Consider the following 24,450-nt stretch of genomic DNA (forward strand, 5'->3'; position numbering starts at 1 on the left):
TTCTTAACTATCAGACAGTAATCTCCTGAGGCAAAAATCTAAACAAGAATGTTCTAAATCTCCTTAGCATGTTGGGCACACAGTCTCTGGAAGCCCAAGATGAAAAGGTCCCTTTCAAGGATCAAAGATGATGTCCCCTAGAGAATCATGCTGTGCTGCTTTTGCCCATTCCTTTGAAAGGCTATATCGGGAAACCTCTTGTTATCAGTCACATGAAAAATACCAACTAGTCCCCAAAGCTGAGCTGACGTCAAAGACGGACATTTAAAGGGTCTGTCTAAGCGCAGCTGAAAGGCTTGTTACAAGGCACAGTGTAGGAGCACCCACATCAGACAAGTACAGAGGAATTGCTGGCACCAGAAATAACACGATGACACAGTAGCAGGCCTAGGGACGTGGAAGCACACTGCTCACCAAGAGTTCTGCCTAGAGAAGAACATGTTTGTAACTATGATTGCTTATTCTCTCCTCACAGACAAAAAGTACAACAAAAAAAGACTGAAAAGAATAGCAAAGCTTAACAATGGTGCAACAAGTAGATTTGTATGTATGTATATTTTCTTTGGCACTAGAAGAGTTTAGCACCAACACAGATGTAGGTTACATGGATTTTAAAGGCTTGGATTAATTCATTGTTTATGAATACGTATCAGAGAAACAGAAATTTTCTCTCCAAAAACACGCATCCATGAACAGTGTTAGTGTATTTTTCCATTGAATTCATGACATTTCTCAACCGCAGGGTTGAGGATATTTTGTGTCTCCATGTATAACTTTCCAAAGTCATTTATTACAGTAGTTATATTTAGAAGTTAAAGTCTACTTGCTAGAATTTTAAAATACATTTCCCTTTAGCTGTCTTTGCTACCACTTTACTCACTTTTTACAAATGTTTGAGTGGTTCACTGAACAAGTCTTGCTTTATACATTTAAACCATTTCTTTGTCCTTGTGCTCTTTCCTTTGAGATTTTTAGTCCAAATTTTTTTTTACACATATTTACCCTTATTTACATATGCAAGAAAATAAGACTCAGATTCCTAAATAAAAAAATGGCTCCATTCTTTTGCCATCTCCAAGACTGAATCACCACATTGCATAAACATCTGTTTCCTTGCTCAATTCCTAACTTTCCAGTTTTGGGGGAATATACCCACTATGACTTAGCTATTCCATGCTAAGTATGATGGATTTAATTTTCTAATTTTCTGGCTGAGGGCATCTCTACTCAGTGTTTCTAATTTTTATTTTAACTGAAATTATTTCTCTCTCCTCTGTATTATGGAGTACTGTAGGACCACAGATGGTCTGGTTAATCAACCGACTTAGCGACCAAAACTGACAATGAAAAAGGACCTCTTCACACAAGAACTAAACATCAAATCAAACAAATCAAACAAAATTACAGAAAAGAATTAACATAGTCCTATTGCATCCTTCAGCTAATGTGTAATATTTTCTGTCTAGGCATATAAATCTAGTAACTGGCCTTTCACTAAGCCATTTTAGAGAGTCAGTCTAGCAACAGGGTTTCAGAATGCTGTTGTAGCATGAAGCACACAAAATTCCTTTTCAGATTCCCTCCCATAACTCCTAAATCTAACGCTCATCATATAGCGGTAAAAACTCTAACCAATGAGTCTGTCCTTAATTCTGTCATAGGACCAACCTGAAATTCGTAACATCATTTCCGAGGCAAACTGGCATTTTTTACTTCTGCAGCACTATTTACATTGTCAACCTGATTTTAAATATTGCACATACTTCCTGATGACATTATCAGCTAAATTTGATCTTCTCTGTATAAAGGGCCACTTAACAGGAGGAGGAAGTTTCTTCTTACCACTTTCTTTAGGTATGGTGAATGTTTATGCAAGAACTGGTGATGAATGTCAGCCAAAAGGAAGAAATCCTTTCTTGCACCATGAAACATATTAATGTCATTGTCCCCCCACTTCGTTTAGGTTTAAAATAGTTTCCTATTAATATTACATTAAATCAGAACAGGCTTTTTTTATATAAGTATATACAGGAAAAAAAGCTGGTACTTGTATTTTTAAGTTGCAGTTGCAGCAGTAAAACATACAGTGAATATCAGGATCAAATCGTAGCATCTGTCTACAAAGATTTGTTGGTGTCGAGCTGTCACCCACATGGCTTCTCGTCTTATATTAAACAAGACAAGTGCAACAGAGAAACATGAAAAGTGTTAATAGTGCTGCAAGTCAGATGCAAGGGACAGGGAATTCAACAAATCTTCTGAAGCTAGGCCTTGGATGCAAAATTTTCAGTAACGATATTTTTAAAAAAGTGTTTTTAACCATAAATAAAAAAATTTAATCCTTTTTGAGTTAAAACTTTTTCATCCATTTTAATGAAAAGCCAAATTTTCCTTACATTCCTTTTCAAGTAAATATTGCTTTCTTATTAAATCAGATACGACATAAAAACTATTGCCTTTCTTTTGATTATGAATGTTTCTCTATGTTTCAGAGATCTTGTCGAACTAAACAGCACTATTTATAATTTTGCCAGGGACTTTTACAAAAGCCAATCCTGATTAGAGAAATAACCTCCCATCTCTAGGAAGGCACACCGTAGAAGAAGAAAGTCCTTGAGTCTGTCTGACTTTAGATTCGGTTAAAAATGCAATGCACAGATCTAAGGTACTCTCTTCCATTGACTTTCCTTGTCTTTCAGACAAAACTATTCAGCCTCTGCACATGAGATCTGAATGTCATCTAAAGAACAGAAAGAGAAGTCTGAGGAGAAAATGGAAGTTTCCCAAGGTGATGACAAACAAGGGAAGAACATTATCAATACTAGGTTTGTAGTCCTAGGTACAAAGTTGCCTTTGCAGTCACCCTACACGGACTGGGCTTTTACCACTGCTTAAGGTTAACACCAAACTCAGGGGCTTACGGCAGGCAGTTAGTTTACCGAAGTCTCCTACATAACCAGCAAAGAGTGTCAGGCTCCTCTAGAGGTGCTTCAGAGCAGAAGCCATACTTGTGGATTCTGAATTACTTTCTGAAAGAACGTCCTCTACATTTAATCTCTCAATAGCCCAGGAAAGATTGTCATCCTCCTTTAGGCACCTATGTTAGGCGTGTAAGGATACGCAACAGGAACTGCCTTAAATATCTCTTTTCCTGTGTTTCTGTACTCCATTTCTATTATTTTCACAAATTTTGCTGAAGCTAGAAGTAGCAGATTTTATCAGTGCGCTAACTGGTTCAACCACACTCTTTCCTGCTCTGATACTTCTGTTTGTTTGCATCTCTAAACAGCATCTCAGTCTTTGATCCCTTCTAGGGAGCACACACACTTATATCTGACTATGTGTAGTACCTCATCTATGACCATCTTCTCCAAGATGAAAGAGGAAGAAATTCTTCACCGAAAGTGTTGTCAAGCAGTGGAACAGGCTGCCCAGGGAAGTGGTGGAGTCACCATCCCTGGAGGTATTTAAAAGACATGTAGATGTGCTTAGGGACATGGTTTGGTGGTGGACTTTGCAGTGTTAGGTTTACGGTTGGACTCGATGATCTTAAAGGTCTTTTCCAACCTAAATGATTCTATTTCCCTATCTATAAAACATGGAAGATGATGCCTACGTAGCTTTGTGAATTGCTTACATACTGACGTGTGAAAATCCCTATACAGGGGTAGCATATTGTATTTTTTTATAATGAATCAGATGTGCAGTATGACTGTTACAGTCTCCTGTATTTCACCCAAATATCAATTTATTTACTTGTAATTTGTCACACTTCAATAGAATCAATTTCCCACTTCTGAGAAGACAGCATACTGATTAATAAAAACTCCAGTCTACTACGTGTCCTCCCTCCTGTGATATTTGGGCATGGAAAACACTGATACATTTTCTTTGCTGAGCAAAAAAATTCTGTAACAAGAAGTGACACAGAAGAGAAGGCTTAAACTTTTTGAAGCGAAAAATTATAACAAAATTCTTATGGAAGAGCCAGTACATTAAGCATGTGATTCCATGCCAATGGAAACAGTTTACACAGACTATATAGACAGCAAAGAGTGTAATCACTGTTTTGGGATCAGACAGAGATACAAGTCAGGAGGCTCCAGCAGCTTGGTTACATCTCTCTCAGAGACCCCACCGGACACATCAGGTCTTGATCCAGCCTGCAGGTTATAAAAGTGACCCAGTCACAATAGCTGGTAGCTACCCAGAGGAGGAAAGGCATAAAAGAGAGGGAAACCAGGCTCGGTTTGTTACAGAGCAGATGTCAGCATCTCTCAGGGATGTCAGAGAGATGTAAATGGCTGCAGAAAATATTCCCGGCTCCACAGTGCTCACTTTACAAGGGGAAACATGGAATCTGTCATGCTAAGGATTTATAAAAGGGTAAACACACACAATATACAGCAGAGTACCATATATTCAGGAATTACCATATCTCAATTCCTCTGGAGACCAAGTAAAGAATTTGCACGGTACTGAGCAGGTCTTAGGGGGCTGCTCATGAAACCCTGGGGGTATTCTATCCAGTCATCCTCCTCCATAGGAATTTCTGTTATTCTTAGCAGGGTACTACCTGACTGCCTGCTTGGATTACTCATGCTTCTGGGACACAAATCTATCCGGACATTTAGGCAGGAATTTGTAGGAAACCACAAGGTAGGAAAATCCAATCTTAGGTACTGGCTTCCTTTTTCTGTGCTTCCATTTCTGTAAAATGAGGCCATGATATTGACCTTCATTATAAAACACTTTGAGATCTGTGGATGAAAGGTACTAAATAAGAACTAATTATTATCATTAGGTTGGATCCCAAACCACAAGTCATCAGTTTTCTAGTTCAGCCTTATTTGTGACTATTAATTATAATCTCATCGGAAGATTTTGGCCTAAAATGGCAGAAATCTCTTAAGAATAATTCTGACTATTTTAGTGCTGTTCTATTAGAAACTCTAGCTTTACTTGAAACTCAAGTCTCAAAGTCTAGCCTTACCTAAGCCTCATGATCTGTGTGTCACCATAATTCTTCATAGCTGCATTTTGCCATTTAAGAGTTAGAATGCCTCAAAATATTTGCTCTCAAAACAGTTGTTTTCCTCTTGACTATAAACTGAATGAAAACAAAGCAGATACAAATGGACAGCTATCATTTCAACCTGATCAGATTTTGTAAAGCCATTCAGAAAATTAGTTAAGGTAGATCCTGTGCTTCTATAAGACCAAAAATATTACCCTCAGTTCCCTAAGATTTTAGCTTTTTCTTGACAACCCCACTGCTCCTTTTGGATGGTTTTTAGTCTTTTTTTAAACCTCTTTAATAGGCAAACTGAATCCTGCCTCCTGACAGCACACCAACATAGCTAAAACAAGAAAGTAAATGTGCTGAATGTTTCTTTTGCTACAAGCTCCAGATCAAGCCTTTGATGAGAAAAACACATTCTCTTTCTAAAGCTGAAACACTTCAGCAAATATTGGTGCAATATATCTGCTCTATTATAAAGAAAATCCTCTTTAAGTAAAGGCTCTGAATTCAAATTCCCAATCCAAACTGTGCGTCACAGTCTGAATTTCCTAGTCTGATAACACTACTAAAATGCCTCCCAGAGACTAAATTCAGCCTTAATTCAGGTTTGTCTGGCCAGCAGAGAATTAAGGAAACCCCACAGCAAAGCCTAACGGCTCTCACAGCTTCTAAGCTAACTCCCATATTCCCTCCACACAGAACGTAGCTGAGGAAAGGAGCATTCCTCAAAATCCAATGTTTAAGAGGAAGATTAAAGAATCCCCATTCAAAGTGGGCAATTCAGTAGTCCAGCTCTAGACAATACTTCTTTTTAACCTCCACTGAACATTAATGATTATAACTCTAAATTTCTAACTTGTTTTATGATGATCTGACTACATTACATCATGCTACCCTGTGTATAAAAACAATGGGATGAAAGCCTCTAATTTTAGCTGTCATAAGCTAAGAAATAATGGCAGCAGAAGCTTTCACTTATAATTGCAGGATTTTAGGTAGCTACAGAAAAAGTTATCTTTTCTGTATGTGAACAAATGCACAATCATTTAAGAAAAATTTCAGAAACTGTAAGAAGTTGTGTGTGTTTAAGAGTTAATGGTGAAGGTGTCACTATGCTCAGAAATAGAGCCAACTTTTCCATGTCACATTCAGCTTATTAATAACCCAATTATTTATCTTGCAATGGCACATCTCTCTCTTTGCTTTTTGTTATTGTTATGCAACTAGAATAGCTTTCAGAGTCGCTTTTGGCTGAGCTTGAACAGGTAAACTATAGAATTCAGCGAGAATCAAGTTTTATGCTGAAATGCTATTGAAATTCAATAGATGAATGTTGACTGACATAGAGTATGCAATTATGCAAGACGACTGCAACAAGCCATCTTGGAAGTACTTCCATTTGTGAGGGGATTTTTTCATATTCTGGATCTGAATACATTAAAAAGCCTGTAATCAGATAATAGAGTCAAATCTGCAATTCTTAATTCTGAATATCTTCTGTAACAAGATGAGCTTCTCAATTCTTGTGATTAACTTACAAACAAAGCCAAATACAAGAAGCTGGTTCAGAAAAAAATCAATGCAGGGAATCATTGCCAGTTTTCTCATAAATATTTCTCCCTTAGAAACCACTGAAATTTACACTCTCTTTATCTTGTGTTGTATAGGGCTATACACAATTACAGCACTTCCTACATAAAAGAGTACAGATCTGGGTAAGATCTTGCATAAATGGATATAAAAATTATATGCAACCTCCTGGCAAATTGCCAAAGTGGCCCTTATGCTTACAAAATAGTGCAGCAATCTAATCTAATCTAATCTAATCTAATCTAATCTAATCTAATCTAATCTCTGTGTGTACACATGTATGACAATATTGCCACAAAACTGCTTTGTTTAGCTGTGTATTTTCATGACCTTGAGGCTCAGGATAATATATTTTTTATTCTATTCAGTATCTTCACACAAGGATATCTACAATCATTATAAAAAATCTCCAGTCAGAGGAGTGGGAAAAAAAAGGGACTTCAACTGTTCAGTTTCTAAATTAAGCTACATCTGAAGTTAAAAATAGCCCTTCTGCCTGAAGATGCTATGCTGCCTGAATTTAAATAGCCTGTTTCTTTCCCTGACAGATAACATTTATTGTGCTCTCTGCTACAAAAAAAAATGCCTTCTATAAGGAGGCTACCTTTTTTTTTAAATCCAATTTCACTTCACCTATAACAGAATTAAAGAGAGTCAGTGTTCTAGCCAGAATTTGTATCAATTTCCCCATAGATACATTTGACAAATTTTACTAAATAGACCTAAAAATATGCATGTGTATATGTGTGACTTTTCCTTGCTCTTTCTGCAGATTTTTCCGGGAAGATATATAGTAAGAATACATTCCCTGAAATGCAATCACATTTCTACAATACACATCCTAAAAGTGCTTGTGCCCATCCCTACCAACCTCTTTTGTTTTCATTTACTCTCATATATATATATCGATGTTTCGTTGCTGATTCTAGATAAAAAGTAGTATTAAATGCAATTACACGCACTATCCGTGAAATGGTTTACTCACTGTTTTTCCCCAAAGCACTGAATGGAAAAGAGTAGAAACTGTATCCAATTTCTCTCTGGGCCCAACACAGGGGCAGGATAAGGATTTCTATCCTATGCATATTCCTGCTGTGATCAGAGGCTAAGTGGGCAGAATTAAGTTACACAAGGCCTGCTTGTGCTACTCATGTAGGGTAACTCAGGCATTGGCTTTATATTGCATGCAGATTAGAAAGGTAAACAAACTTTTAAGCCATCCAGCCCCTTCTTGCCAAAGCAGGTTAGTTCTTTTTGTTAAAATTTCTAGTGCTCCATCCAGTGTAGTCTTAAAGTTTCAAGCACTGCTCACCCCTGGGTAACTGTTAATTTTCCTCAATATTCTTTCTAAATTTACTGTGCCTTAATTTCATCATTTTATGAGAATTAAAATTAATCAGAGTCACTTCTACATTTTATGCAAGAAAATATGAAAGGCACACTTCTAATGTGCAGAAATGAAACTTGACTCTTGCTATACTGAGACAACCCTACTTTCCCCCTCTTTGTTAAATTGCATATTTTATATGAGCACTCCCAAAGGAACAGCACAGAAAGACTCAGGAATAAGTAAATGAAAGATGAGATAAGTACTCCTCTTACCCCCGAGCAAGACTTTCACATTGCAGTCAATTTGTGGACTAAAAGCCTGAAAGATCCCTGAAAGCTTTATAAGCATCAATAATATTTGCAATGATGTAAGCCAAAGGCAATGATCTAAATTCTGCAGTCCCTAATTGAATAAAACACCCATTGAAGTCAATAGGAATTGCACTCAATTAAGCTCTACCGTATTTCAGGTCTATAGCGTTTTACATAATGTTACTACATTGCCCTATACAAATCAAACTCCTCGTAGGTGCTATGTTTGCAAGATGCAAGTCTCTGAAAATAGACAGGATCGTAATACCCGTGTGTAGTTCAGTTGTGTAGATTCAACTGAACCGAACTGTGGTCACGGGTCAACACCACGTTACGGTAGGACGCCTATTCCCTTACCTATGTGAGGCTGTAAGGCTGCTTCGATTTGTAGGCCTGAAATAGTAAGGTCAGTCATGTTATAGGGGGACTGAATTTGACTCAGATTTTAGATAAAATGGGAAATAGAATTAAATCCTTGTGAAATTTGATGTGCATGTCCATAGCCCACAATACTCATCAGAGTAATATAATTTATCTAAACAAGTTAACCCAAGTCTCAGCTGTTAAACATTTACCAATAAAAAATACATGTGTGGCAGAGTCCTATCATGTTACAGGATAGTTTATACAAGGTAACCTGTGTCAGGACTTACAAGGCTCTGGGACTTCAGCAATTGTTAGGAGCCCTTAGCTGTTAGGCCTCTTACTCAGCTTTATAACCAAGCACGTGAAATGAGAGCCACGTGTGTTGCCACTGAGGAATCGCAGAGGAATGAGTCAGTCTGCAGCACTGGCACTGCAAACGGTTTGGTATCACTTCTGCTCCTGGGGAAGATGGAATCATGGCTGCCAGAAACCATTCGCATTGCGCTGTGTCAAGAGAGCTTCACAAAAGCATGTAATAATGCATGTAATGAGCCTCCAGAATCACGTTCGTTGAGTCCTGGAGAATGTTTCTCCTTCCAAATGTGGACTACTGAGTCATCCTGTTCATGTGAGACAGACTGTATTCTCTTCCCAGAGAGCTCCTTTGAATCATTATTACCACCAGATAACAGATGTTGCTCTCCAGGAAAGTTTTTCATACAAGCTCTTATAATCATACGGATTATTTCAACTTGACCTTGTAACTACAGTAGAAAAACAAGACGAACTAGGGGATCTCGGAGGGCTGTGTGTAGTAGTACTTTGCATATCTAAGTAACTAGGCCCTGAACAACATGACTACTCAAAACACTACACAAAGAATAACAGATAATGTCCGTAGTCTTATAAGGTAAATACTACTTATTCCCAGCTTACATATGGGAAGAAGCAAGCCCTTAAGTGTTTAATGGACTTGTCCAACATCACACAGTAAATAGGTAACAATTCAGGAATAAGTGATGCCGTGTTCGAAAGCATCTATGTCTCTTTGAAGCTCAAGAGCCTACAGATGTGCAATGAAACTCAAGTTAAATAATTTGAAAATAGGACTAAAAGTATAAATTGGAAGCTTTTAGTAAAGTGCTTTAAAATGCCCATCTTCTGACAACCACTTCTGTATTAAACCACAAGACACTTTCTCTCTAATTACTTGTTCAAAGTGAACCTTAACGTGCACTTTAAAAGGGACGTTGAAAAGTACTGTAATATATACTAAATTTCAAACTTTCCTAACTATGCACAGTTCTGGTCAAGTAACAGTAACTTTCCTTCTGCATGCCTTTATTGTGTCCCTGGACTGCAGCTTTGGATGATAAAGCGCATTTTCACCACTCTTTCTCAAAAATGCCAGCAAGTGGCAATTTAAAATAAGACATTTATATTGTAACTGTTCCTGTGCCTTCTGGTGCCACTTTAACTAAGTTCATGCAATTAAATTATTTCTCTAATGCCCTGAATACAGGCATTTCATGATTTCACATCAGAGTTTTGGAGTTACGTCACCAGATCTCAGAAGTAATAGAGATATGCTTATTCATAGCAGTGGACAGTCAGGCCCAGGTAATGCAATAACAACTTGGGTTCCAAACAGCAGCAACAAAATACAGAACCATAGGGCTTTGGTTAGATAAAAATGAATGAGTTAATTTTTTATCAGATGGTCTCGTTATTCGCTACAGTCACGAATTAAAACTCACAGTATTCCTTTAAGATATATAATTGCTCATTTAAAAAAAAATGCAAAACAAAAAAGGTAATGCCAGATGATGGATAGATTACAGCTATCAGATAAAATAATCTATCAGGTCTCAGAAGAATTAACCTCTAACAGCAAAGGCCACAGTTGAGGCTGAGCTGTCCAGTGCAATGATAGTACTAATACTGTTATCAATAATGATTTGCTTTGTCATACACTATGTTTAGAAACTATTGTTCACTTGATGATTATTCACCTTCATTTATTTTTTGCCTTTTGCTTCTCAAGGGATGAGGAGTTTGGGCTACTGCATGGTTTTATATATTCTTGCACTTATCCAGGATGTCTCAATCTTTCTAGGATAGGCACTGCTTCTCTTTTGTCATCCTAACTTGCCTTCCCATTCATGAGTATCTCCTCATTTTCCAGCCTGTGCCATACTTTTCCATCCTGGTCCGAAGACTGACTTTTCATCAGTGGATTGATTTGTGCTGTTAATTCTTCCTCTTCTTTTCTATGTATTCAAAAGTAGAAAATAAAGAAACAACTGGAATTCACCACTCCAAAGTTTCCAGCAATAGACATGGCATTAAAAGGTCAAATTGTTCAACAGCACTTATACTGTGTCATGGGCAAATACTGCATCCCAAACTTTAGTGTCTGTCTCTGTCCGACCTATCCTCCCTGGCTTACCCCCTAACCCTGCATACCAGCTTCATCAAGATGCTCCAGGAATCTTCATACCCTGTTCCCTGGAGCTCTCTACTACTTGCTCAGTTTACTGCACCCCCAGTATAACCATCACTTAGTTCCACTTAACCTCACAGCTTTCCTTCATTACTCCCAGTCTGTTTGCCTGCCGATTTCCCAGACTTCTTGCTGCAGAATTGCCTATCTCCTGCATCACTCCTCAGAGCCACAGATGCCTTGCCCTAGTCGTTGACACACATTATACTGTGAACAACTTACAATGCAGACTCCATTCCCTTCTCCTCCTTTCAGCTCCTCTCTCTCTGTCCCACTCTCTGAAAGTAAATGCTATTCTCTGCATAACACAGTCACAGAGCATTCTCAAGTTGGAATGAGAGAGGAGAAGCAGATAGACAGGAAAAAGGTGAACACAATGACTGAGGCTTGCTACCCACCATCTTCTCCAGAAAGGTTTACCTCTGAATCTCTCATTTGAAAACCTACTCATTAACATGCCTTATCTGGTTGTCATCATGTTATTTTTCTGTCATAAGACACCACCTAGAATAAAACAAAATGGTCTTTTTGTAGTTTTGTTTCCCAGATTACTAAAAATGGTGGAATCATATGGAACGCTGATAAACCAGGAACATTAGATAATGATAAATTTTCTTTGAGCTTACTGTTTTTTTTTCCTCCAGTGTAACCATTTAACTATTATGCATATCTTAAATGGCTTAAAAGTTATCTTCAGAACAGAGATGTCAAAAAAACAGTATCAATTTTTAGAAAGAGGAAACAGGTCTACTTTCTGAACAAATATATTTTCTCAACAGCCTGATGAAAAGATTATTTTCACCTCAGACTAAAATTGTCACTCTCAATTTTCTTCTCTCTCATATATACACATCCAGACTCACTGCTGCGCTCCAGTTGTTTTGATAATGCAAAGCTATCACAAAAACATCTGAACACACAGTAACATCTAAAATTTAGTAACTGGAATTTACCATGCGAAATTAAATGCCCTAAATGTATATTTCCACTGGGGAAAAGTGTGAGTCAAACTCACATTCTGTATGTATTTGCAATAAGCAGGAAATAGAGTGAAATAAATATATGTGCTTTATTCAGGTTAATATGTGTCGTGCCCATCACGACATGCAAGATTGCCAGGATGTGAAGCACACGGAAGCTATGCGTAGGTGCAAATACATTAAGCAGCAAATAGTAATTTTTATGAGACAGTTACTATTCTGAACTTTGATATCTTAGCAATTCTACAGAAAAACAATACAGCCTCTTCAATTGTCCCTTTCTCCCAGGAAGCCAGCACACAAATGGGACTGTACCAACAAACATGCTCTTAACTCAAAATAATTCCAATGTAGTTCATTTAAAACAATTACAAAAAAAACCCTACCCCAAACCAACCACTTCAGTCATATGTGTCATAACCCAGATTACACATAAACACTTCATAGAAATTCTGAGGTCATTGGGAACTTTGGAATGGATTTTTTTTTTGCCTCCTCTCCTATGTATTATTTATGTGCCCTCACATGCAAAAGAACAAAATTTGAGCCCATTCTGCAAGGCAGTTGCCATCACCAGCTTCCTCTGATAGAATCAGTTCCAGAAAAAATCCTGCAATCTAGAGGCTCTATTTTCTTATTGTCCACAGGTGAGCAAAGAGTTAGACTACGAGCCTGCAAGTGTCTATTTAATAGACAAAATTTAAAAACAACAGGAGTTCAACATCTTCAGCATCTTCCAGGATAGGGCTCAACTCTGTATTTTCAGTTTTCCAGTCGATGTGGCCTGTTATATACATACAATACAATGAAGACTATTCAGAACTTCCCATTTGCCTTAGAGGCAACCACAGTTAATGCTCTATAATCTGCATTACAACACATTGTGTTTGTTTTTGTTTTTAATTAATTCTTCTGAAAATATTTTTGGGATGAATGGATGTATATGGTGAATGTAGTGGCGAGAAAGGCTGTGGGATTCATAATTACAAAGAGAATAAAACCCTGACCTGCTGTATATGTAGCACTACTAAGATTTCATTGTTCAAATTAGGCAAAACCTCTCTGCTGTTACTAATTTCAAGGCCATCTACATGTATAGCAAAAAAAAAAAATGGCAATGATGATCAGTATTTTGAATAAATCCTGACAGAGCTGTTAATAAAATAGAAAAGAAAAATCCTCACTTACCTCAATAGTTGTAAACTGTTATTTCATACTCTGTAAACTTTCACTCCCTACTAACTAAACAAAAGTTCTGCAATCTTGATGCTAGAATAGCTCTCAAATACATACTGCAGAATACCAAAAAAGAGAAAGCCTATGTTGTCCTTACTAGCAGGCATCTCTCCAGGGATGATTGGTCATTACCCTGGCAACCCTCACAAATGGCAAATGACGTAAAGAGAGTGGGAAAAAAGCCACGGAGAGCAGAAAGCACTATATGCATTATAGATAGTGCTGAGAATCCACGCTCATATATGCATTAAATGGCTTCAGAGGAGCACAAGGGACCTTCCATTTTGCAGAGATGCCTGCCGAGGTGAATAAGAAACTTTCTAATTTTTTTCTTAATCAAAGCATTGGGAGCATCTTTAAGTCTTTAATTGAAGCAAATTGGTTTCTAATTATTTTAATAATTCAGACACTGGGTTTATTCCCTTTTTTTCAATTCTGTTAAAATTTCCCATTAAAATAGCTCACAGTGGTATTCAGACAAGAGTGGATGTATTTTACATTTTTCCTTTTCAGTTTATTGTTACGTAAAGTTACTTATCATTATATTTATTCACATCAGCTCTCATACCCTCATTTTTCCTTAACAATGCATTTGTACAAATTGTACAAGAGTTCCTGTGTTTATGTCATTAGAAATAAACACATTAGCAGTTGTATTTAGTGTTACTGATAACTATACTCTGCTTAAAGATGACACGATTCTAGCCGAATGTCAGAGAACAAATTAAAAAGCACTTTGTTATTTCTGCACAGCATGATCACAGTGAATCTGACCACACTATGATGTGTACATCACAGAGCTAGAGAAATCTGGGTGTGGTTAATTCTTCCATAGTTAGATGGAAAAAATCACAAGTAAAAGGAAATCTGCTTTGAGATTCTTTAGTATCTGCACCACTCTTCTTTACATCATTAAGTAAAACTGAAGGAATTCTGGGTACAAAACACAAGAAAAGCATCTTCCACCCCTGCTTGCATATGTTACCAATTATAATTCAGGATCTGGCATCCTTTTACTTGCTCTTCTTTGGACCTCAGGATTTCTGGATTCCTAAATGCACATAAACTAACTTTCAAAGAGCACACTGGAAAGCATTAGCACTCAGATCATTTTATAACCTAAAGGAAAGGGCACAATTCTCAGAGATGAAATAAGAAGAGCTGAGGAAGTAAGTGAACCGAGGTAGCTGCTCTAACCACTTAGCTATTATGTAAAAGTTGGATAGGAATGGTTCTACAATGACAACTGAGTTTTGTGCTGAACTCCTCATGAAAACACATTAAATGCATTTGAACTCTGCCCCACTTCAAACCTGAAATGGAATAGAAGTAACCAGCAGCTGCAACTAGGATATTTCTGTACCTAGATGCCAATTAGTTAAAACTTTTTGGAGTAAAATTTAGCACTCATTGAAATTTAGATGGATTCAAATTTAGGTGTCCCTGAAGAAGAGGACAGACAGGCTTTAGAAGCCCAGCTTCTATATATACAAGAATAAAGGCAAGAAACTTTGCCAACACCTAAGTTCAAAAATTACATCCAGGTCCTTCAAGAGCAAACAAACTATAAAGGTAGGAAGAATCAGCATATTAAGCACAATGTATACATTTCTACCAAAGAAATCCTGTTAAAAATATGATTTTCTAAGTGTAAGAGAAGGAAGACTCTAAACTGACAATCGTACAAAGAAGTACAAGCACTACTTCACCAAACAATGAAGCTTATGTAAAAGAAAAACCTTTATCAGAACAGTTGCTCTGGAATAGTGAGATTTCTGTACGGACATAGGAACACCTAACAGCCCTCGGTTTCAGGGTGTGGCAAAGGCACGACATTGCTGCACCGTTGCTCTGCTCCTGGAAGGAGCTTGCTGACACCAAGCATGAGTTAGCTTTACCCTCTGGTTGCTGCTGGTCAGACTGGAGATTTGACTGAACCTTCTTCAGCCCTGCAATTTGAAAGCAGAGTAGCAAGATGGAAGACAAGTATCTTCACTCGTTCTTTTTCCACTAGTTACCAGTCAGAGCATTAGATCTATACAGATTCACCATCTACCTGAGAGAAAATGTAATTAGATTAGCAGCAGGGCCCCTGATTGTCCTCATGACTGAGGCAGTGAGATGAAATTTAAGGAGACCCAAGTTAAATTCTCAGCTATACTACTAGCTTGTTGGATGAGTTCTCATAAAACATTTCCCCAGCTGTACAATGTGAATAAAGATTCTAACTCCTTTAAAAAGTGCTTTCAGTGCTATGACTGAAAATGTTTATATAAGAAAGGGCTTTACTTTTATTATTTTCAAAATCTACTCTCCCTCTGCAATTAGGAAGGCAGTACACTTGCATCATGATAATTTTCCAGAAAGGCTGAACGAGCCATTGCAAGTGACTGAATTTTATGACAAAACAAGTAATGAACAGAAAGGATATTCAAAAGATAATGCTCCATTAGGCATACTTCATTTATTTGCTGAAGACAACTCATTTTTAATTATTTAAACTCTGGCATCGTCATACTAGCAAATGTTCTGCTGGGTTATAATTGACAGAAATATCTTGATCTGAGCGAAGTAAAACCTCAATATAACATTACCTCTGGTATTACATTTTTCCTGACAGGACATCAAGCACTATTCTGTGTTTAGAAACCACTGAAGGCAAAGTTCACCAATATGTAGATGGCCAATGCATGCTCTATGCTTCCCATAGACCTTCTCTTTGATGGTCCAAAGCTAAGCTTCTCATTTTTTCACAGTTACCCTTTGCACAAATTTAGATCCAACTACAAACTTTCCACCTACCTTCCACTCATTACCACAACTGAACAAACATCTTATCATCAGTGTTCCCAAACTCGCTTTTTTTAAGAATAAATGCAGTCTGTCAAGGACATATTTTATATGAAATGTTGTTAGATTTAAGACCAAAAAGTATTTTTAAATATACAAAAACTTTCTGTGCTTTTGCAAATAGATGGTCTTCACAAAACCTTCATTTTTTTAATCATATCCAACCCTATCAATTTGCTTTTGTCTCAGCATGTGAGATTGACTCATGTGAATGTTCTGGACAGCACAATGGGAACAAATCCAGTCAATGAATGGGCAGAAGGGCAAGGCACTGGTGCAGAGCTGCAGTCAGAGAACAAGGCTTCTAATGGAGTCTTAGGAAGAGGCACAATGACAAAATCTTACACCCATTTCGTGACATTGTGTCAGCCATGCTGCCAAGTCTAACATACGTAGTGCCTGATGGAAAACTGGATTGCCAATCCTTAAAGAATCTTTTCCATACACGGATAAAATTTGCCAATAGATTAGAAAATTAAATTAAAAATTGGTCAGTACATTAAAAAAAGACTGGAGACAGGAATCATCCAATAAGTAAGTTATTACTGATTTTATTCTAAGTGATTCATCCCCGGAAAGGATCAGCTCACTCAAGTCAGTGGGAGTTAAAAGTCTTGAGCATTTTTCTGGATCAGCCATTTAAACGCTTGTGAAATGCACCACATTGCAGAATCCAGCCACTTAAACACGCCTATAGTCACCTGGCATAAAAGACAATCACAAAGGGCTTTCTCCATACTTTCCAAGTTCTGTCCTTCCTCTTAGGTGTGTCTACTCGAATCTGGTTTTTAGCTGGAGAAAATGAGCTCAGGTTTTAGCAGGCCCAATGCACTATATGCCAGAGAGTTACAGAAAATACAAAAAAACCCTATCAGAACCTATTATTTCTATAAAGGCCCTTACACTGTCATGCCATGTAAACATCAGAGACGAATGATGATTTTTGTTTCCTAAGCTATGAATATGATTCTGAACAATACACTGTTGAGCAAGCAAAATATTTTTTTTTCTTTCTCTGTCTGTCTAGAGGACAGATGAGTGCCTTGTCAGATGATGCCAAACTTATTATTAGTGTTCTTGCGCTTCTCCATTAGCAATATTGCAGCTAGACTAGCTGATGTCAAGGATGTCCATGTTGAAAGATAACAACATTCCGTAGTAGCAGAAACTACAGGCTTTCAGCAGTCTCTGGCTTTCCCATGATTTGGCTTTAACTGGGAACATTATTACAGTGAAATTCAGTGAGATAAGCCAAGGAATAGAAAGTACTAACATTCAGAAAATGTGAACACCTGAACACACTGCTGTTAGTGTCCTTTAGTACTCAATTTTAATCAAATTCACAGACACAGCCTGCCCTTTAACACAGATGCATCCAAAACCAGCAATTCATTACCCTCACTCCATCTTTTTTCCAGTTCCACCATTTGTCATCTAACACCTTTGCAACTCAGACCAGACTCTCCCGACCCCATAAACTATGTGCCAAAACATTCCAATAGGTGACAACCACTTTAGCTGGGGCAGGAAAACTGGAGTAATTCTGATAAGAGAGGACAGTGGCAAGTCCAACCATTCCAACACAAGACAGGGCAAGGTCATATGGGCCACCAACGATGCTGACACCTGCAGTCTCCTCTGACTGACTTTCAGAGCTGGTAGTTCAGATTAACCATCAGCTACCAAGTCAACTGAACCACACTTCTGGTACATGACACAGCCTCAGGATCCATACAGCACTAGAATTTCTAGAAAGCAACACAGATCTTAAGTGTCTAGGACTGGCTGTCCCTGTGCTAGCACCAGCAAGCACAAAAAAGCTAGTACGCACTTAGAGAAACTGTGTTTACAACTCCGTGTGAGGTCCATCTGAACAAGCCATTGAAAATAAGCAGCTTCTGAGCAATATAGCTTAAAAGGCCTGGTTTCCTCCAGTTGTGTTTCACGTTTGGATTCTTTTGTATGCCTCAAAAAGCAAAAATTTCTTATCAAAGCTCTTACTAGGATAAAGATATTCATGCAGTCTGTGTTCTAGATGGATTATCTGTTGTCAAGTAATATAATATAGCTTATGCTGCAACCGTATCATCTGTGGAAGCAATCAAAAAGGTAGGACAAGCCCAGTTTCCTAAAAGCACTAGTTTAAAAATACCTGAGACTTGCCCACATTAGTTCTCTTCTACCACAAGCATCCCACAGTGCTAGACAGTTTTCTATCTCTATTTTTCTTGATTGTTCCAAGAAAACAAGTGTCATGACTGATAATAAAACTCTACCCTAAAAGCCTTCTATAGTTAAAAGTTTCAAGAAATTAATAAATACCAAATACGAAGACTGTCATGGAGTGGTGCTCTTATGTCTGGCAAGAAAGAACATCCCTGACCACCCTCCTAGCCCCTACGCCCTATGCCATAGCTAATTTTCATATAAAGAAGTAAATAATGAAGACTACCCACACACATAGGCTGACATATCAGGACTCAAGGAAAGCTCATCATCTGCAGATCTTGTAGGTTCTGCACTGTATCACATCTTTTCCTGACAACACTTGGAAACACTGATTCTTCTCAACTTCACTTGCAAGGAAGATGTCATGAGTCTGATGCACCTCTTGGCTACAATTCTGCTGCACTAAAATAAAAGACACTGTGCCAGTGTAAAAGTGGTGAGAGAGAGGAATCAGGCTCCAAGATAAGCACATAAGTGGAAGAAAAAGGGATTATAAATTTGCATGTGATATAAAAAACAGAATTCTTATAATAGTTATTAAAGATGCCATGAACTTATCTGTTACAGCAATTTCAATGATCTTCAAATAATGAAAGATCTTATCTACCACCCCAATGACTTTTTAAAATGGAGCATATGAATACAGATGTGTGCTGGTGCTGTAATTTAGCAGCTGATACTTTTGAACAGTAGTAGCATGACTGCCCTAGAATACAGATTTTCTGTGAATAAATATTCAGATAAAGCACTGCAATCCTAAGCTTCCCTGTATAAATCGGTGTCTCCTGAATAAAAGCACACCCTTTTCTGGATCAGACTTCTTGCTGCAGTGCAATTGCATTGCGCTACATAGTCATTTTGGATGACAGAGTACATACTTGTCATAGTAATGACCTGAATGAATTCAGGAAAAAAGTGACAATCTCTTTGCGAACATGCTCATCCAGCAAATACACTAATATTTTTCCTCACTGTCCTACCATTTAATAATTAAGTTTATAACAACCTATTTTTTTGTGATACAGTAATACATAAATCTAGAAAATCACGCCGATACCTTGTTTTTTTGAAACCCAGTAGAAATAATGCTATTCTAGTTTGTATTCCAAAACTTGCTACATTGATGTTGATTGCCAAAGCCTCTGCCCCTGCTTTTCCTATGCCCTCTCCTGGTAGCAGAAGAAACATTGCGCAGAATAGACGTGGTTACACCAAAACCTCCCCTTCACAAGAAACGTTTCCAGATGTCAAGTGAAAATAGCTTTCTATAGTAGAACAGGCCAAGATCCCAAGCCTAACGAGGTTCCAAAAAGGTAACACAAAAAGTGTCCTATAAGACCATTGATTAGCACACCCCTACAGCCCTACTCCCAAGACTGCCTTATTTCACCCAATAAAGAACGCATATGCAGAAATAGGGTCTCGGGGCTCTTCTCTCTCAGAGGAGTAGGTTTAATCAGCAAGCTCTCCTTTTGGATTCCTCACCTCTGGCTGCACAGAGCCATGACTCTTAGCTGCATGGTATCACAGTCCAAAACTACTAGTGAGGCAACACAGCACCCGCCTGGAAAGTTGGGAATAGGAATTTGAACCCTGTGAGACTGAAGACACAGCGTCCGACCAAGACACACGACATCTGTACTCCATGCTATCTGCTCAGCTATTACAGCCAAATTTCCATTCTAGCAGTGGGAAGCACAGGGGATCAAAATGCCTCGTATAATGGTAAGGCTGAGCCGACACAAACATCTTCTGTTTATCAGGCTAAGCTGGCTTCACAACTGTAAGTTTCTACAGATGAGAGATACTGAGACAGGTCAGGTTTGGCCCAGGCCAAGCTAACAAGCCCTGCAAGAACCCAAAGTGACTACAGACCAAGCACTAAGCCAGAAACAGTAAGTTCTGCCAGATCTGAGCCAAATGAGACATATGTACACATGGAACTCATGTGAGCAGGGCAATACAGGCACACTTAAGTTCTGGCCAGGGCTGGCTTAGACCAGCAGACCTATTACCTCAAAACCAGTTCCAAGCAAATGCTGCTGTACCACCTTCACACCTAATCTGGTTCTGTGAATTCATACTGTGCTTGAGCTAAACAAGGAACGTGGTCCAGAGTCCTCCAATTTGGTTTCACAGGAACTACTTACGGTTCAGAACAATAAAGCAGCTCTAATACTATGTGTTTTTTTCCAGAGTCAGCTGGAGTCTCAGCATGCATTCTTTTGTTTCCCCCTACTCTCTGAAAACTAGTCAGGCCATCTATTGGTCATGGAAAGTTGACTGTATATTAACAGCAAGCACCATCAGTTCTTCCTTCAATCGTGTTCTAAAACAAGAGTGAGTCATGGGTCTTTTACAAAAGGACAAGTTAAACACACAAGCTCCAAAAGAAGATTCCAGGATATATATTCCCCATGACTGCCTTGCTGGAGCCACAGACAGATTTCAGACATATCTCCTCTCAGCATTTTCAGCCTCTGAGCCCAAACACCCTATACAGTGGTTACGCTGTCGCAAATCCAGTTTTAAGTAGTCTGTCTTCAGTACATTTTGTATGAAACATAACCCATGTTATGCTTGGATTCCAGTCTGAGGTAAGAACCTAAAGGTCAGGTGTGGCAATGTTGAGGCCCCTTACTGAGGTTTAGCATTTAGTTTGTGTTCTAGCTCTTTCTCTAGAAAGACGATAGGAGGATGATAGCATATTTATCCTCACAGCAGCCCCGTAAGGAAGCGAACTATTAAAACTGACAAAGTACCCAAGTACTTTAGCAAAGAAAGTGGAAAGTTGAGAGGTCATACAAAGTTCCTGAGTGAATGGGTACTAATGATTATTTTGCTTTTTCATTTACAGATGCTTTTTTTAGCTCACATAAACACTTAATACCTCTTCTGAAAATAAGAAAAACAAAACCTTTAACATGCATTTTGCAATCAAGAAACAAGGAAGAACACAGACATTATCAATAACCCATTGTCACAGCCAGCCTGCTGCCACATCTAAGAGCTGGCACTGCAGTCTGGGACGTTGACTGGCAGTTGTATGGCACTGTTCACAAGCAACAGGCCATCAGCCACCCAATGGGGAAGTGCAGCTAGTTAAGAGACAAAAAATGATTCTGTTCAGTTTTGGCTTGACATATACATCACTTTCTACATCGCTTTATATTACCAGAAAGGTGAATGCACTTGCTTGAAAAAATTACATCTTAATGAAGTTTTAAAAACCTCAAAGCAATGATCAGGAAGCTTCAGATTCTCCAGACTATCACTGATGAAATTAACTTTTGCTTAGTAGTAAGCATCATCAGTTGGAGTCTTGATTCATGCCTCACTTTAAAAATTATTCTTCTGTTTATTCCTGCGGACAATTTATGTTAGTGCCTGACTCCAGAGTTATTACATACAGTGTCATATACAGTAAATCAGTACGTGCTATCCCCATGAAAAGCACGTAGTCTGCATTATACCTACACCTGAAACTCCTGCTCAGATACTATGGCCATTTGTACCAATGTGGGAACCTAGATAAAATACATTAATTCTTTCTATCTACTTTGATTTTATAAGCATTGCTTCTGAGGAAACTATGCAAAAATACTTAAAAAAAAAAAAGTTTTTGGGTATGCTATGGACAGTGGCAGCAAAACTCTAGGTTTCACCTGCTCTTATGCAAACATAGGATAATGTGCAGGAATTCACTGAAATAATCCTAGATTTGTGTCTCTCTAAGCAAGGCTGGAATCTCTTGAAAAAAGATGCCTGGAGTCTATTTCTCTCGTGCATTGAACTTTGTAGGGTTATCCTCACTGCTGTAAAGCAAAGTCACTGTAAAATGTTATCAAAACACGGTGATGATGTTCTACACACCTTCCACTGATGTAAGTGCCTATAAAGGCACAAGGCAGAGAAAAGTAAGCCCTAGACAGTTGTCAGTCTGCATTTCCTTCCCCATATCCTCCAGGCTTCTTGAGGATTACACAGATTCGGCTTTATTTCCTTATGCTTGTCAAATCCTGAGGCTTCTAGATATCAGCATGATTTCCAGTGCACATTACCTTGCAGTTCTTACTATCGGTCCCGATCAGCCACTGGAGCAGCAAAGATGGATCAAGCACAGGCACGCCCTCTCTCCATGCCTCAGACAGCCACAAGCCTCTTTACCCCACCACACATTTTCTGATGGCATCACCGGGAATTCTTCTGTGTTGAAGAAATACTGGAGAAAAATAAAGCAGCAGAATGCTGTGTTTGTTTCTGGCTTGCAGATCAATCACAAGCAGCTCTTGTGCAGAGAGCAGGATCTGGCTCAAAGTGTCAATTATCATATGAATACACTGAACCATTACTACAAAATAAAGTAAAAGCAGGAGCTAAATGAAGATCCTCTGGCATTGTCATTCCAAATTTTCTGAACCGATTTTCCCATCTGCAATTAATTCCTCCTCCTCAAATAACTCTACCTTGGGTATTAGTGCCACATACTGGAAATCATGAAAACACCTTAACTTTACAAGATTTCATAATACAAAATTGAGGTGCACTGACTTGATGAGGTATAGTTAGTGAAATAGTAGTATTTATATTTATCTTCCTAATGCTAGCATCTGTACTTTGTAGTTGTATTATATTACAACTTACGTAAAAATTAGATTTCTTAATCATACGATAAAATTATGAAGTTTCCTCATTAAAAAAAACAGAGAATCAAACTGTCAAATTAAATTCCTTATCCTCGAGAGTTATTAAGTCCATTCTCATAATTTTGCTTAAAAAACCCCAACCCACTGGTTGTCCCTCACTGTTGGATTTTACTATTTTTCCTATAGTCTCAGGATGAGACTTAAAGGGGGACTGCTTGTCACCTGCCTAACATTAACTGCAGCATCTTGGGAGCTGTAGTCCAAACACACACACCTAGCCTGCTTTTCTCCCTCACTAGCATATAGTTTGATGGAATTTGTAATAATCTATTCTATTCACAACAGCTTTACAAACCCTCTTGAATAAAACTGCTGGGTACATAAAATGTAAATTTTATCTCCCTTCTTGCTTCTCTGATTAAATTCAGTGCAAATAAGGAGATATAATTGAAACTTAAGTCACAACTTAGAAGGAAAAAAACAAAACTTTGTAGGAAGTTGTGAACTCTATCAAAACAAGACAATGGGAGACTCATAGCACTAATTTTTGTCTTATGGTGAAAATAACACTTTTTTATTATTTACAGTCCAATAATTAATTGCTATTAAGATCACTCATTATGCTATGTAGCACTTCATTGGTAAAGGTAATAAATAAAATGTCATTCTATTATTCTGACTAAATATAATCACTTGGAGATCCTTACTACAGTATTACAGAAATAAGCTATACATCTTATGTGAACTTGAAAAGAACACTCATGATTACAGCAGGCCATACACAAAACAACCCCACCAAACCAGCTCCCACCCTCAAAAAAAACCACCTCATCTAGGAATTCAAAAAGGTGCACACCAGGAATGCTTGCATTTTAAGCCAGCTCCCCTATTCTCCAGTTAGAATTTTAGTCTTCTCTAACGGCAACCTCTGGTTATCCCTGAGGTCTCTTTTGTTTCCTTTAATTCCTACAACTTTATAGTTTCCCCTCTCTGGTTGTTCTGGCTCAACACCAAGTTTGGCTGAGAACTCGGACACCAAACAAGGTGCTCTGAAACCCTAATTACAAGCTCAACTGCTAAACAAGCAGCTGAGCTGGCAAATCAGAACCGCCCAACTATCCACACAAGCTAGCCTCGGGGATCAAGGTCTGAGATGCAAGGGAGCGCCCCAAGGGAGAAGGGAACACAAGGTTGGGATATCAAGATACACTTTAAACATGTTTTATTCTCGATGGAAGAGCCCAACGGATCAGTGACAGTAGCAAGGGAAGGACTCATGGAGGGCCCAGCTACAGCAACTCTCGCCTCTCTCCACAGCCGGCCCCTCTCCCCCAGCAGCTCTCCACTCACCCCACTCCTCCGTATCCCCTCACGCGGCAGCAAGCC

General features: G+C 38.3%; 1 long non-coding RNA gene across 1 annotated transcript in view; it reads right to left on the minus strand.

Annotated features, from left to right (window-relative positions):
- LOC137666382 (uncharacterized) overlaps window positions 1-24,450 on the minus strand; it is a 39,112-nt gene that overhangs the window by 14,510 nt on the left and 152 nt on the right. Inside the window, exon 2 of the long non-coding RNA XR_011048642.1 lies at window positions 22,480-22,640. This is a non-coding gene — a long non-coding RNA (uncharacterized lncRNA). The remainder of the gene's footprint in view (window positions 1-22,479; window positions 22,641-24,450) is intronic.

Source organism: Nyctibius grandis, chromosome 8 (assembly GCF_013368605.1).
Source record: "Nyctibius grandis isolate bNycGra1 chromosome 8, bNycGra1.pri, whole genome shotgun sequence".
Taxonomy (NCBI): Eukaryota; Metazoa; Chordata; class Aves; order Nyctibiiformes; family Nyctibiidae; genus Nyctibius; species Nyctibius grandis.